Consider the following 15,359-nt stretch of genomic DNA (forward strand, 5'->3'; position numbering starts at 1 on the left):
TCAAGATTAAGGTCATGTTACCTATGGTCATCCTAGTGAAGTGAGCTCTCTGTCATGAACGACGTTATATAACGGGACGTTAACATTTCGTGGTTAAGTCTTATACAAACTCTTTGTATAGGACACCCCTGCTCACATACCCCCACACAAATGATCAGGATCAGACCATCTATAGCAAGTCACAACACTTGTAACTATTCTACAAAGCGCGACGCATCCGTAGCATTACCAGGATAAGGTTTCCCTTCTATATCCATATACTATAGACCATTTTGGTTATCACTTAAGACATGATCCACTTGTATGTCATCATATACATGCTTAAGTTACATAAAGACAAGCAGGGATTTTAGTTTATTTGTTTGTGGTAAAGCAAATCTAATATAGATATGTTGATTCAGATTTTGCAGGTGACCAAGACAAAAGGAGATCATTAATAGGTTATCTATTTTTATATGGTCCAAATTTACTATGTTGGAAAGCAAATCTTCAGTCAATCATAGCCCTATCGACTACTGAAGCAGAATATATGGCATTATCAAAAGCTATAAAAGAAGCATTGTGGTTAAAGGGGTTGATGAAGGATTTTGGTATCAATCAAACAGTAGTTAAGATCTACTGTGATAACAAAGTGCCATTCATCTTTCCAAAAACCTTCAATATCACTCAAGAACTAAACACATAGATATTAAATATCACTTCGTAAGGGACAGAATAGAAAAAAGTAAAGTCAAAGTTCATAAAGTTCATACCAGCAAGAATGATGTTAATATGCTTATTAAACCAGTTTCAAAGCTTAAGCTCTCCAACTGTCTTGGTCAGATCGGCTTCCAGCTTCCTAAAAAAGGGTGAAAACAAGTTAGATCTGGAAGGAGAAAAGCTTGCATGTTGAGCTTAAGGTGGAGATTTGAAGTATAAAATAAGCTCAAGCATACAAAACAAATCTTCAACAGCTTATTACATTTTTATTTACAGTTCGTTATGTAACTACTTGTATCAGCTAAAAAGTATAAATATGCATCATTTAGAATTTCGTAGTACAATTTTTCATAAGCTTACAAGAAAGCTACAAGATCTGTAAAGAAAAGTGGGACTTAGCTCTTGAAATAAAAGTTCTTCTCTTTCCCGTGGATGTAGGCACTATATTGCTGAACCACGTATATCTCCGTGTAGATCTTCTTCTCTTCTTTCTCTTTATCATATTGCATGTTCATCTTCTTTTTCATTCACACAACAAAACTCACGCAAATAATCAAGAAAGAAAAGGGTTAGAGAGAGGTTTCCTCCGCTCCTTGATCGGCGATGGTGGTGGTTCTCTTCCCTCTTGTTCTTCTTGGCACCACAGCACAGCTCTAAAGATCTAAAACTAAGACTAAGCTAAAAATAAGACTAAAAACTGAGAGTTGAGAACTTGGAACTAAAAAAACTCCTTCATCTGGTGGGATTTCTTCTATTTATAGGCGTCAGTCTTCTCCAACTTGATGATGAGCAGCATTAACTTCCATACCTTGGTCAGTCACCTGACACTCATATGCTTTTCAGACGCCAACCGCTGCAGGTGCCCATGCTTGCAAGTGGTGATTTGACACAAACAGCCTGAATCAATGAATCTTTCTAGCGTTGAATCCCTCCGACGCATGGCCCAGGTGTTAGACTTTGCCTGCAAAACTTTTCTTAATCATGCGTTAGCCTCTTGTTGAGATCCTACAATATCATGCGTTAGTGCCGCAGTACTTTAGCAATAAACATTATTTTGCATGAGTTTGATAATGTTCGAGTAATTCCATGCATTTCTTCTAAAAATGATGAGATTTTATTATTAAAGACCCTAATTGTTCCAACTTATGAGCCACAATAACTTATATTTCTACAAGTTATCACTGACTCACATACAATCTCTCTTTCTTTATTTCTCTGTCAATTTCAATGCCAAGAATCCTTCTAGATTCCCCTAGGTCTTTCATGTCAAACTCTTTCTTTAGAAGCATCTTGACTTGCCCCAACTCTTCTTTGGAACTCCCAGCCAGTAGTATATCATCTACATAAAGGAGTAGATAAACTAGTTCTTTGAAGCTTTTAGAGTTTGTATACACACACCAATCATAGGAGCTTCTCTTGAATCCTATTTTGGAGATTACTTCATCAAAGTTGTCATTACCAACACCTTGGTGACTGCTTGAGTTCATAGATTGATTTTTTTAGTAGACACACCAAGTCATCTTCTCCTTTCTTCACATACCCTTGAAGTTGCTTCATATAGATAGTTTCATTCAACAATCCATGTAAGAATGATGTTTTCACATCCAATTGTCTAACTCCAAGTCCTTTTGAACAACTAGGGAGAGAAGTAGCCTAATGGATGTGTGTTTCACAATAGGAGAAAAGACCTATGTATAATTAATTCCTTCCTTACCCTTTTGCAACTAGTCTTGCCTTGAATCTAGACTTTTGGACCTCTGAAATATCTTCTTTGAATTTGTATATCCACCTACATGAAATAGGTTTGTACCCTTTAGGCAAAGGCACTAATGTCCATGTATTATTAAGGTTAAGAGACCTCCTTTCATCATTCATTGCCTCAATCCACTTTCTAGCATCAAAGCTGCTAGTTGCTTCCTCAAAACTGGTGGGTTCATTGTTGCTTAATGAAATTGCAGCACTCAATGCAACACTAGCAAAGTCAGATTGTAAGTACCTTATAAAGGGCACAATGGTTCTCCTTGTCTTGTCCGTTGCTAAGGAATAATTTTGTAGGTCTTCTTGTATCTCTACTTGTTCTATTGACACAAATTCACTTGTCTCAACAGTGTCATTGCCTTCATCTTCTAAATTATGAGAAGAAGTAGAAGCTCTCTGATCATTTTGAGGCTCAACCTCAAACATTCTACTATTGGTCTTAGACATAGGTGTAGATTGTTTCTCGGACATCATAAACATCTCATTTTCTCTTAACACAACATCTCTACTGTTAACACATCTCTTTTCAATAGGATTCCAAAGTCTATATCCTTTCACTCCAGGTGTAAGCCTAAAAACATGCATTTGACAACCTTAGGTTTCAACTTACCTTGGATTTTATGCACATACCCTACACACCCAAACACCTTCAAGGACGAGGGGGAAGGGGGCAGGATCGGTAAGAGGCGAGGTATGATACTGGGCCAATACTGGGCCAAAAAATAGAAGCTTACAATTTTTTTTTTTATACATTATGTGTCAGGCAAGAAGAGAAAAGGGGCTGGGCGTTCGGTCGGAACTAGGAAGGGGCAGGACCGAGAAGGGGGCGGGATCAAGTGGGGATCGGAAAGGTTCTTTACTATTTTTACCCCGGTCTTTAGTCCGGCCGAGTATGATATCAGGCCAAAAAAAAGTAGCTTACAATATATATTCTTTTTCTTTTTAAATATCCTAACTCATTGTTGTGTTATGTTGACTTCTAATTTATCTATTTCATGAAAAATGTAGGTTATAATGTTAGAAATGAAGCTTCATCCTAATAATCATTTCCCTGCAGCCCTTCCATGTCGTTCCCATATAGGAAAGGTTATCCCTAAAATTTAAAAAAAAAATAACTTCGACACAATTAGCCATGTTTAGACAAACATGGTTTGCTCCTCTCCTTGACACAAACATCATCTTCAATGGACAACTGATTCATTATATTTTTCTTCGAGGGACTGAGGAACCTAGAAGAGATGTTATTAGTTTTAATCTTCTAGGAAATAAGGTATCATTCAGCCAAATAGAGTTTAACCTTATTACAGGACTGAAATATCAAACTAAAACTGTGAGGGGAGAAAACTATTTTGTTAAACTTGGAGCAACGCCGATGTTGTTTACATGTCCTTCAACCTCTCTAGGATGCGCCGATATTGTTTACATGTATCAGCATGCATCGGAAGCAACGAGGATTAATAAGCATTCTAATTTATTAATTTTGGCTGTAAGTAAAGCATGTGTATACAATAATAAGAGGGTTTGAAGAAATACCTTTGTAGAACCTTTATAATCTCGATTCTCAGCTGCAAACTTCTCCAAATCTTGCTGTGGACCACCTCAAGATATTCCCCACTATTCTCTTGGAGCTTTAGATTGAGTTGTTGGACTCAAAATAAGCTTGAATGAAGAGAACTTGGAGAAAAACTCACTACAACAACCCATTTGAAGAACAACTTCTTCAAATTGAATTTTTCAACAAAAAACTCTATTTGTGCATGCCCCAATTCCACTTTCATCTTCTCTATTTATTGCAGGACTTTTATGCAAAGAAGATAGCTGCATGAGATGCAGCTCATGCTTGGAATATTGAGGCCAAACTTAAGTGAGATTAGTGTGAGTTAGTTCATGATAGTGGAGAAATCCCATTTCTCAAATTTGTGTTCTTTCCAAATTTTTCAATATCAAAATTGATTTACAAAATTCATTTTAATTTGAGAATCGAAAATTTTATTAATTTGATAAAGATTAATTTCATAAATTAATTTTTCTAAATAAAATTAATAAATAATTTAATTAATTCTAATTAATTTAATATCAAATATTAAATTAATTTTACACAAATTCTACCTTCATGAATTTAATATTTAAATCATATTTAAATATTAACTAATTCTCCAATTCCGTTTAATTCTTAAAATTAAACGTGTAATTATATCTCATATAATTACCAATTCCCTTAATTCTAATTTGAACGTTTCAAATTAACTTATCACGCTACTTTAAAGCTAATCCATTTATGAGCTAGTAAGGGGACCTCCGGACCTACAGATCATGAGCTCCAACGATCCGAGATTAATTGGCTAAACTCATTACACCGAATTAACCCCCCATTCGTTAACTAATGGGTAACTCCACTAAAGCCCATAGTTGCACTCCCCTCACTGTAGATATATTATGTCCACTCGATATAATCATGATTAGTAAGTTAACCCTTCACAGGTTGTTTGTAATAATGGTTAGGTCAAATGTTTGTTTTACCCCCGAGATTACCTCTTGTTTCTTAAGTCTCACTGATCCTCTAATGAACAATTGATTTGTGATCCAATCAACAAACCGAGTCTCTCTCGGGTTAATGAGAGGGTGGGGCCCCTTGTTCAAGACCTAGAGTCAACACTTATGGGAACAACCTCTCTACTATTCTTGAAAGTGGGTAGGAGTGAATTCCATTTTGCACTCTATGTCCCCAGCTATCTACCCGGTCTTACCCCTGAAATTGAGATTTATTGAGTCAGCACTATTGAGCCAATCCTCACCTATGCAAATCTAAGGATAATCCCGAATAAACAGGAATTCATAGTTAGCTCAGGATCAAGGTCAAGTTACATAGGTCATCGATTTGAAATAGTCAGTCTTAAACAGTAAACAACATTATAAAGTAAGAGTGACTGATTTCGTGGTCCGATCTTGTACAAACTCATTTGCACAGGACGACCCCACTTTTCATGCCATAATATGTACGAATTGGGATCACATCGTTTGTAGCACTTTACAACTCTTTGTAACAACTACAGAATAGGCCGCATCCGATAGTGTTACTAGAATAAGGCACCCAACCTCATTTATATACTATTTATCATTTTGACTATTTACTCGAACCTGATCAAGTTTTATGTCTCCACGTAAAGTTCAAGTACTCATGTAATAGTCATGGGTCTTTTTAGTTTATTGGATTTCTAATAAACAATACACATATTCAATAACAACTTATTAAATTTTCATAATAAGTTTTATTGTTTACAAACCACGAGTTTTAGGACATAAAACCCAACAATCTCCCACTTGGACTAAAACTCTAGTGGTAACTTATATATCAAAATATATAATATTGAGTTTTTGAGTTTTATAGAGAAATATAATAAACTAGGCATCCTATACCCATGGTTTACCATTCAGTATCCCATACCCGATATTTCTCCCACTTGTCTTAGGTTATTAACCTAGTATTCCTAGTCTTACTAGGTGATTCTCAAAGACTTTAGCCGAGAGAATCATTGTAAACATGTCAGTGTACAATAGACTTCTTATTAAACTATATGGGGAATGCATCTTATAATCAATAATGACCAGGAAGTCTTACTTTCCTCCCACTACATTGAGGTACTCTTAACTCTTTGAGTAAGACGCATCTAACCTATCTAAACAACTCTTGTTTAACAGTGTTAATTCAATATCTCTTTATTGATTTTATGCAAGTTTTATGGAAACAAATAATAAGGTGATCTGGAACACCATTCCAATAATAGGAATGATATTTGAGAAAACAATCTAAGGCTACAAGAAAGTTTATCGCTCGATTTCAAGTTATATCAAATAGATCTAGAAAACTTTAAACTTTCTATATTTTGATTTAATCGAAGTATTTTGGTTTTATTTTACCTAACAAGTTTTGTACGCTGTGAACGTTTCAAGTGTTCTAAACTTATTGTTTAGGTTAAATAACTACTTGTCTTAATTGATTTCTAGCCATTTAAAATATCTGAATATTTACAAATGGCCTTTAATTAGGTTGGTTCTTAACAGAAGTTGTTATGAGATAGAACAGACATAATTTTAGAAAATGAAAATTTCATTTACAACAAAAATATATACATTTTGTTCTTTATAAGATAACAAAAGCAGGTAAAATTATCATCAGATAGCAACATCTCCCACTGGTTAAACTAAGCAAGCGGTCTTCAAGAACTAGTTTGCCTGTTTTGCTTTCTCTACTCTCTTCTTAGCAAGGTATTGAGGGCAGTTCCTCTTCCAGTTCTCTTCCTCGTTGCAGTGGAAATACTTTCCTTTGTTTGCAGCATTATTCTTGTCTTTTTTCCCAATGGGTTTCTTCTTCCCTTTCCCTTTGCTCTTCTTAACAGGAACACTTTTACTCTGTAAAGATGAAGCAACATCATACTTTTTGGAGGACATTCCTCTCTTCCAACAGTAGTAACGTTTACTTCTGATTCAAGATCTCTAGTTCTCAACATAGTTTGGTAAGCATGTAGCTCATTCAGCAAAGTAGTCAAACTGTATTCAATTTTATTCATGAGTGCATTCATGCAGAACTGTAGAAAACTCTTCGGAAGAGATTCTAGAATAAAACTGATTTGACTTCTCTCGTCAACAACAGCGCCATTTACTTCCGCCACATTAAAGTGGGCCGTCATGTCCAAGACATGTTCAGGAATAGATGCCCCTTCTTTCATGCGGCAGTTGTAAACATAATTTATAACATCATGCCTTAGGGAGAACGGCGGTTGCCCAAACATCCCTCGTAGAGATTCCATAATCTCTTTGGCAGTACTTATATCTTCATGTTTCTTTGCCAAAACATCAGATATGCTGGAAAGGATATAGGCATGGGCTTTATCATTCGCCCTGATCCATCTATCATATGCATCCCGAACAGTTCGATTTGCGTTAGAACTTGGAACAGCGGACAATCCTCTGTTAAGACGAACCGTAAATCGTCTATCACCAATATAGTATTCAAATTTGATTTACAGGTTACATAATTATCCCCAATCAGTTTATCAGACACCAACGATTGTACTAGTGAACTCGTCATTCTGAAATTATAAACAAATTTTATAAATAAATTGATTTTTAAACTCAATCAAGTTTTAGCAAAGTAATAATATACCCAAGATTATTTTTGCAACAATACTACAACAAGACATTCTTGACTAAATACTATCTTCATAATAACTCATATTCCGATAGTCATTTAACTATCGTTTTTTGTCAGAAATTACCAACTCTTTATTAATCTTGTAAGTGTAACCCTCTGTTCTTAGACTTTAGAAGTCTGATCCTAATGATACTCCCGAAGTTGGAAAGTCAAAGTTGAAACCGACTTTAGAAATCCAATCCATTTCTAGAGTTTGAGTTATTCTGAATCCTATGTTAAAACCTTCCAAGGGGATAACCATCATTAAACAACAGCGAAGCTGACTTAAAGACGATAAGCAGGCGTAACATAGGAAGCTCACGATTCAAACCAATAGAAGAGACCGTAGGATATGTTGACACATATCCCTCATTCGCTTTGGTCTTGATCTATGACGAACACTTTCCGAATGGAGGTTACTTCTAAGGTGACACGAAGTGCTGCACAGATCTCACGGTGGGAATGGACGTGAGAATTGAAATATATCATATATTTGATTTTTCAGTGAACAACTTCCCCTCATTCACCATGATCAATTCACACAAACACTTTCCGAATGGAGGTCACTTCCAGGGTGACACGAAGTGCCGCATGAATCTTTCTGTCTGAACATCTTGAGAACGTGAAAATTTTAAAATCGAAACATTACATTTGATCTTAAAGTGAACAACTTCCCCCATTCACCAAAATCTCAATTCATGTAAACACTTTCTGAATTGAGGTCACTTCCAGGGTGACACGACGTGCCACATGATTTTTTGATTATGAACTCTTAGAGACGTGGAGCTAAAAATAATGTAAAAGTAAAAAACATGCAAGATGAAGCAATTTGGATCTAAAGCACTCTAATTATATTAATTTTAAGGATTAAGCATGCTTGTTCAAAACCGAAAAACATAGTTTGTAAAGCAAACCTTGATATAGCTTAAAATTGAAGCAATCCTCTAGATGTTTCTTTTATCATGAATACTTCGTGGACCATCGCTAGAGTCTTTCCCGCTATTCTTCAGTCTTAGAACAGATTGTGGGATCCAAGAACGTGATGAATTTTAAAGGAAAAAAGGAGTTGGAGAGAACTTGGAGCTAAGTATTTTGAGAGGAAAATTACAGCTTCAAAAGCCAGCTAAATCAACCAAATTCTTAGCATCTTTCTCCTATTGAAAGAAGAAATCATGCACAACAAAATCACCTCAAAGTGACAACAAATTGAAGATTAATTATAGTAGGATTTGAGGTGTTTTAAGAGGTGAAATGTGAGAAAAATCCATTACCTCAGATTCTTGAATTTCTAAAATTAAAAAATTTAGATGAAAATTAATTTTCTTAAAATTAATTCAAATAATTAGTTTTAAATAAAATTGATTTTAAAATCAATTTTAAATAAAATTATTCTAATAATTAATTTTAAATAATTATTTAAACGATTTAATTAATTATATTAATTTAATATCAAATATTAAATTAATAATTAACACCAATGTCGATCATGAATTATTAGAATTAATTTTAATGATTTTATTGCTTTGATTTTACAAATTGGTTCCCTATTCATGTGTACAATTTTGAAATATTTCCAACTCTCCATATTTTAATTCATAGTTAAACGATAAGACGTTAGGTATATCGAATATAATTAACACTTACCTCATACACAAAATTTGAACGTTTCAAATTTTTTCATCACACGATTCTAAAGTTTGATCCGATATGAGCTAGCAGAGAGACCTAATGGATTTACAGCTTATGAGCTCCAATAATCCGAGATTAATCGACTAAATTCTTTAACCTAGTTAACCAACATTCGTTAACTATCAGGACACTCCACTATAGCCCAGTAATTGCACTCTCCTCACTATAGATATATTTCTATCCACTCGATATAACCATGATTAGCAAATTGACTATTCACAAGTTGTTTGTAATTATGGTTGGGTCAAAATGACCATTTTACCCCTGTAATTACATCTTGTTCCTTAAATCTCACTGATCCTCTAATGAATAATTGGTTTGTGGTCCAACCACCAAATCGAATCCTTTTCGGGCTAATGAGAGGGTGAGACTCTTTTCAAGACCCAGAATCAGCATTTAAGAAAACAACCTATCTATTATCATTAGAATTGGGTAGGAGTGAATTCAATGTTGCAGGACTAGGTCCCCAACTATCTACCCAGTCTTATCTATAAAATGGTAGGCTTATTGAGTCGGCAAACTTGGGTCACTCTCACCCATGCAAATTAAAGGATAATCCCGAATAAACAAGAGTTCATAGTTAGCTCAAGATTAAGATCGAGTCACCTAGGTCATCATATTGAAATATTAGTCTTAATGGTAAACAACGTTATAAAGTAAAAGTGACTATTTCTCGGTCCCTTCCATAGGACGCCTCACTCGCATGTCTTCACATGGACGATTCAAGATCACGTCGTTTGTGTCAAATACAAAGTGGGTCACATCCATAGTATCTCCATAATAAAGTATCCAACCTTATCCATATACTATAGACCGTTTTGGCTATTTACTCGAACTTGATCCACTTTTATGTCTTCACATATAGTTCAAGTATTCGTGCTATAGTTATGGGTTCTTAGTTTATCGAATTTAGGGTTCTTAAATGCAGTTTACATATTCAATAGCATCTTTACTGAATAAACCTCGATAAGACTTTATTATAAAATAGATTCCATTTATTGTTTACAAACCACGAGTTTTAGGACATAAAATCCAACACATAATTACAGATAGTTGCAGAGGAAAATGAGGAATAATGTACATATATATATACACCCCTGAACTTTGGCGCTTGATTCCCCATCCTCGACCTTAGCCATCTCTCACCCCAATGAAAATAACTTATATACATATATAGATATAAGCGAGATTGGTTTACATATACGTATATAGGTATAATAAGATCAATATATATATATATATATATATATACACTTTACAAAAACCATAACTTCAATGATCAACCCTTTTCTAATTATCATCTCAATTCCTTCATACTTTAATACATTTCTAAGATATGAATGTTGTAATATTTAAGTTGAAGGCTAGACTACAATATTTGTAATATTTAAAATTTAAGTTTTAAAAATCATGGGATTGAATATATTAACTATATATATCTTTGGACATAAGATATTATTGATTTCATTGGGAAATTTATAGAGTTTTATTTGAATAAGAAATATGTTGAAAATGACCCATTTAATATAGAAATTTCTATAGGGTTAAGAATAAATTTTAAAATGATTAAAAAATGAACAAATTTAAAAAACAAACAAAGAATTTCCTCCCATGGGATCTTGATCCTCGCAAATTCCCTATAGGAAATTTTGAGGAAATGGGGATTGAAATAGGGATCACAGATGGGGCCGAGCAATCCTTCCTTGGCCTCGTCCCACCATAGACATCTTTAATTCTTGCAAGCATTGTATTAAAAAAAAGGAATAAATTGGTGAATCTACCGCAACCAATAAAGCTTATAGTTAAAATTGATACAATTATTGAGTCTGAAGTTTAAGTTGATACCATTCTATAATCTAAGAGTGTAATTTGATTTTTTTTTTTCCAAAAAAGATATATTATTTGTTATTATTATGTATGTTTTCTAATTAGACTTGTGACATTCAATGCAAAATTCATTTTGATTTTGAATAATTAAACAAAACAACATTTCTTTTTGAATTCTAGAGGAATAAATAGGGCCTTAATCACAAAGTGATGGTAAGTTTCGCTTGATAGCTATTTGATTTTAGATTTTCGATTTTTAAAAAAATCATGTGTTGTTTTATAACTTATTTACCATAATTTTCATTTTTCAAAGTGATTTTAAAAAATATTTAATGGTAGATAACAAAATTGAAAAAAAAAGAAAGAATAAGTGATAGTAGTAACTATGAGATTAATTTTAAATAATCAAATACAAAAAAGAAATATGATTATCAAATTGAGTCCCATTAAGTGTATGTTTGGTAACGTTTTCGTTTTTCTTTTTACATTTCTTATTTTTTATGAATTCGAAACAGGAATATGTTTGGTAACTAATTCATTTTCTTATTTCTTAGGAAAAAAAAACAAAAACAAAAACTTATTTGACAATCATTTCTTGTTTCTTGTTTATCGTTTATTGTATTTTTTCTCTCTAACATTTTCTCTTATTTTATAGTTTAAATATAATTTAATTTTGTAAAATATAAATATAAAACATACATTAAAATATAAAAAATAATTATCAAATGCAAATAATAACTAAAATAATCTACATTATCAAATACAAATTAGTCTAAATGCAAAATTAACAACAATAATATTCCACTTGAGTCATTCGTCTTAAATGATGTTGACTCAAGTCCTGATCAATTATATTATTATATAAATATTATGGTCGTAAAATATTAAACTTAAGCTAAATGAATGTCTTATGAAACAAAATTTGTATCTTATAAAATTCTAGTTAATTTCAAATGTACTAAAATATTAAAGTTAAAATAATATATAATTATGCATATGGCAAATTTTAAAACTCAAAATTTAAAATAAAAAATTTAATATATCTATATACTGAAAACTTGAAAATTGAAAACTAAAATAATACATAAATCTAAATATTGGAAAATTTTAAACTTCAAAAATAAAATAAAATATAAATATAACAAAATAATAGATAAACATGTATATTATAAAATTTAAAACTTAAATTTATTTAAAATAAAAAATTAATATATATATTGAAGATTTAAAAATTGGAAATTAAAGTAATATATAAATCTAAATATTGGAGAGATTTAAAATTCAAAATAAAAATAAAGTAGAAATATAGTAACATTTATGTTTTTAAAAATAGCCAAATTAATAAAAAATAAATAAATAAAATATAAAAGGTGGAACAAAATAAAAGAGATATGAAAAAACTGAAATAAAAATGCCTTTGTAATTTTTCAAATTTTTCATTTTTTTAGAAACAAAAAACTCAAAATTTGAGAAATAAGAATCGAAAATAGAAAACATTAAAATCGGACCTAATTTTCCTGAAAAATTTTTAGAAAATTTTGATTTTTTTAGGAGTCTTTTTAAACTTAAAAAAAATATTTAAAAATATTTAAACTTTATAGAAAAAAATTCTATTTTTTTTTTAATTTTGATTTTTTTAAGACCTAAAAGTACTTGTACTTGTACTTTTAAATTTAAATTTCTTTTTTTTTTTATGAAGTGTAAATTTTTTTTGTGAATTATCTATTTATATTTTTTAAAAAAATAAAATGTCCTTTTTTTTTCTAATTATAATTTTATGTTAATTCCTAAAACATTTATTTTATTTTATTATTATTTTTTTTTGGGACAGATATCTCAAGTCCCAAAGTTTGGCCGGCACACTTCCATCTCAATTCTTCTTGTTACCTTACCTGAAGGAACTGTACGCACTTGTAATGTCTCTTCTTTGGGTAATGGAGATTAGGGTTTGTTTAATCATCATTCAATTACTCGTTTCATTTTTCTTTTAACCCAGCGATCTCTCTCGAAACTATCTAGCGGCGAAATTCCTCGCGAATGGGGCTCTTCCAACCTTGTCAACCTGTATTTACGCTCCCTTTCTTTCCCTCTGTGTGCGATTGCCATCTTTTTCATTCACATTATTAATCCAAAATGTTGCAGTTCTCTGCTCGGAAATCGACTAACGGGTTCAATTCCAGACGAGATTGGGAACATCACTACTCTTAAATTAATGTCTACCTGTGATAACTATATCAACCACAAAGATCAAGATATAGCAAGAAGACCAATTTGTAAGTTACATAAACAATGAGGAACTCATGGTTTTGGTTTGTGAAAACTTTCCCTAAAATTATGTCTCGTTTTCATTCTTTGATAATAATTGGTATATCTAACATTTCTGTGCAAATTTAGTCTTGAAGTTTGAACGGTTTGTCTATTTACATTTCTAACAGTAGGAAATTGGATCCTTTTGAATTTATCTTCCTTTTTTTTATGAAATGTAAAGTTAGGCTGAGAGGATTCATTTGATATCAATGTTGATGTCATTTGTGGAATATTGATGTGACATATTTGTTAGATCAATCTTAATTGAGTTTTTATAATGTGACAATTCATGGAGTAAGAAGAAAGTCACGATTATTTTATTATGTTATTAGAGTAAAATTCGATTTCTATTACCACAAATATTAGTGAAGCAAACAACTGCTCATATTTCTAAAACTATAACCATATCGTTGCAGTTATTAATAAAATACTGTCTTAATTTTATTCAGATGTGTTGAGAAAATGTTCTGGAATTCATTGAATAATTTGCAAAAATATAATTGTAATTATATCTTCAAACTTTTGATTGTAAAATTTATACTCATCAAATTTATACAAGAGTTAAAATTGAACTTTCAAACTTGCATAATTATAATAATTGTGTAAGTTTGAGGATTCAATTTTTATCATTTGGGATCCAATTGCTACAACTATTAAGTTTGAGAGTTCAATTTTAAAGTTATATAAATTTGAGTGTTCAATTTTTGTCATTCAAAATTTAAGGGTCTAATTAGAATTAGAATTAGTTTTTTATGCAATTTATCCAATTTTATTTAATTCAACCAATAAATATTTTAAATTCTAAATTAACTTTTATTCTTATTGTAATTATTGATATTCACATTGTGCTTGAAACATACAGCGGTAAGAACATGAGAATCAAGGAAAAAGGAAGGGGAAAAAACCCTCCTTTCTGGCAGTGAGTGATCTTCAAGCTAAATTGTAAAAAATAAAAAAAAAACAATACCTACGAAGTATAAATAGTGACAGATCATTTAGTAAAAATAAATGTAATGAGTGAGGCTTGATCCTAGATCTAGAGAGGATAAGAAAATAAATTTACCTGTAAGCTAGTAAACAGTTTTGTTATTATGCCAATTTATATATATATATATATAAAGAGCATAAAGTTGTCTCAAGCCTCCAGGCCATATCAAAACCGTCCCTGAGTATAACTATGGAAACTAAATCATAAGCATGGTGGGTGCTTTCTTTATATACTGTCGATTTAGATGGTATATTAAAGATGTCGTTTTTGTTCTGAATGATTTTTTTTATAAAATGAATTCTAAATAGTAATGTCGGTAGAAATTTTATCTTTTAATTGCACATTTGCAGTATGGAAATTAGTTAGAAAACTTGTTGTCATAGCTTGAAAATTTATTAGTTTAGTCATTTAAGTTAATGTCCTTTGCTGTCGGTGGGTGAGAAAGAAAATAGTCCAGTTTCAATAAGAAAAGTCCAGTAATATTTATATTCAAAAAATAAAATTGAAAAATTATTTTAAATGAAAAACTGTTGAAAATATTTTTAAACATAACAAAATATTATAATCTATTAATGATAAATAAGAGTAGTCTACAATATATATCACAGACAACGGTGACATTTTGCTATATTTATAAATATTTTTGTTTATTTTACTATATTTGGAAATAGTCCTAAAATTTTCTCCTTTTATTCTAAATGTTGACTTTTATATTATAAGTCAAATAAATAGTTTTCAAATTTTCACTTAAGACTTTGAAATAATTTTTAAGTTAAATTAACGAAAAATTATATCTATATTAAACAAAGTTTTTTTTAAAAAAAAAGGAAAAAAACTTGAACAATTAATAACAAAAAAAATTTATCAAACAAAAAAGTCCAGAAATATTTAAGGACATAT

The 15,359-nt window shown here is 31.3% G+C and overlaps 1 long non-coding RNA gene across 1 annotated transcript; it reads left to right on the forward strand.

Moving 5' to 3' along the window:
- Positions 1–13,003: 13,003 nt before the first annotated feature.
- On the forward strand, positions 13,004–13,681 carry LOC120084724. Its single transcript, XR_005483759.1, has 2 exons — positions 13,004–13,228; positions 13,307–13,681. It is a non-coding gene; the product is annotated as an uncharacterized LOC120084724 (long non-coding RNA).
- The last annotated feature ends 1,678 nt before the right edge of the window (positions 13,682–15,359 follow it).

This window comes from Benincasa hispida, chromosome 9, assembly GCF_009727055.1.
Source record: "Benincasa hispida cultivar B227 chromosome 9, ASM972705v1, whole genome shotgun sequence".
NCBI classification, from domain to species: Eukaryota; Viridiplantae; Streptophyta; class Magnoliopsida; order Cucurbitales; family Cucurbitaceae; genus Benincasa; species Benincasa hispida.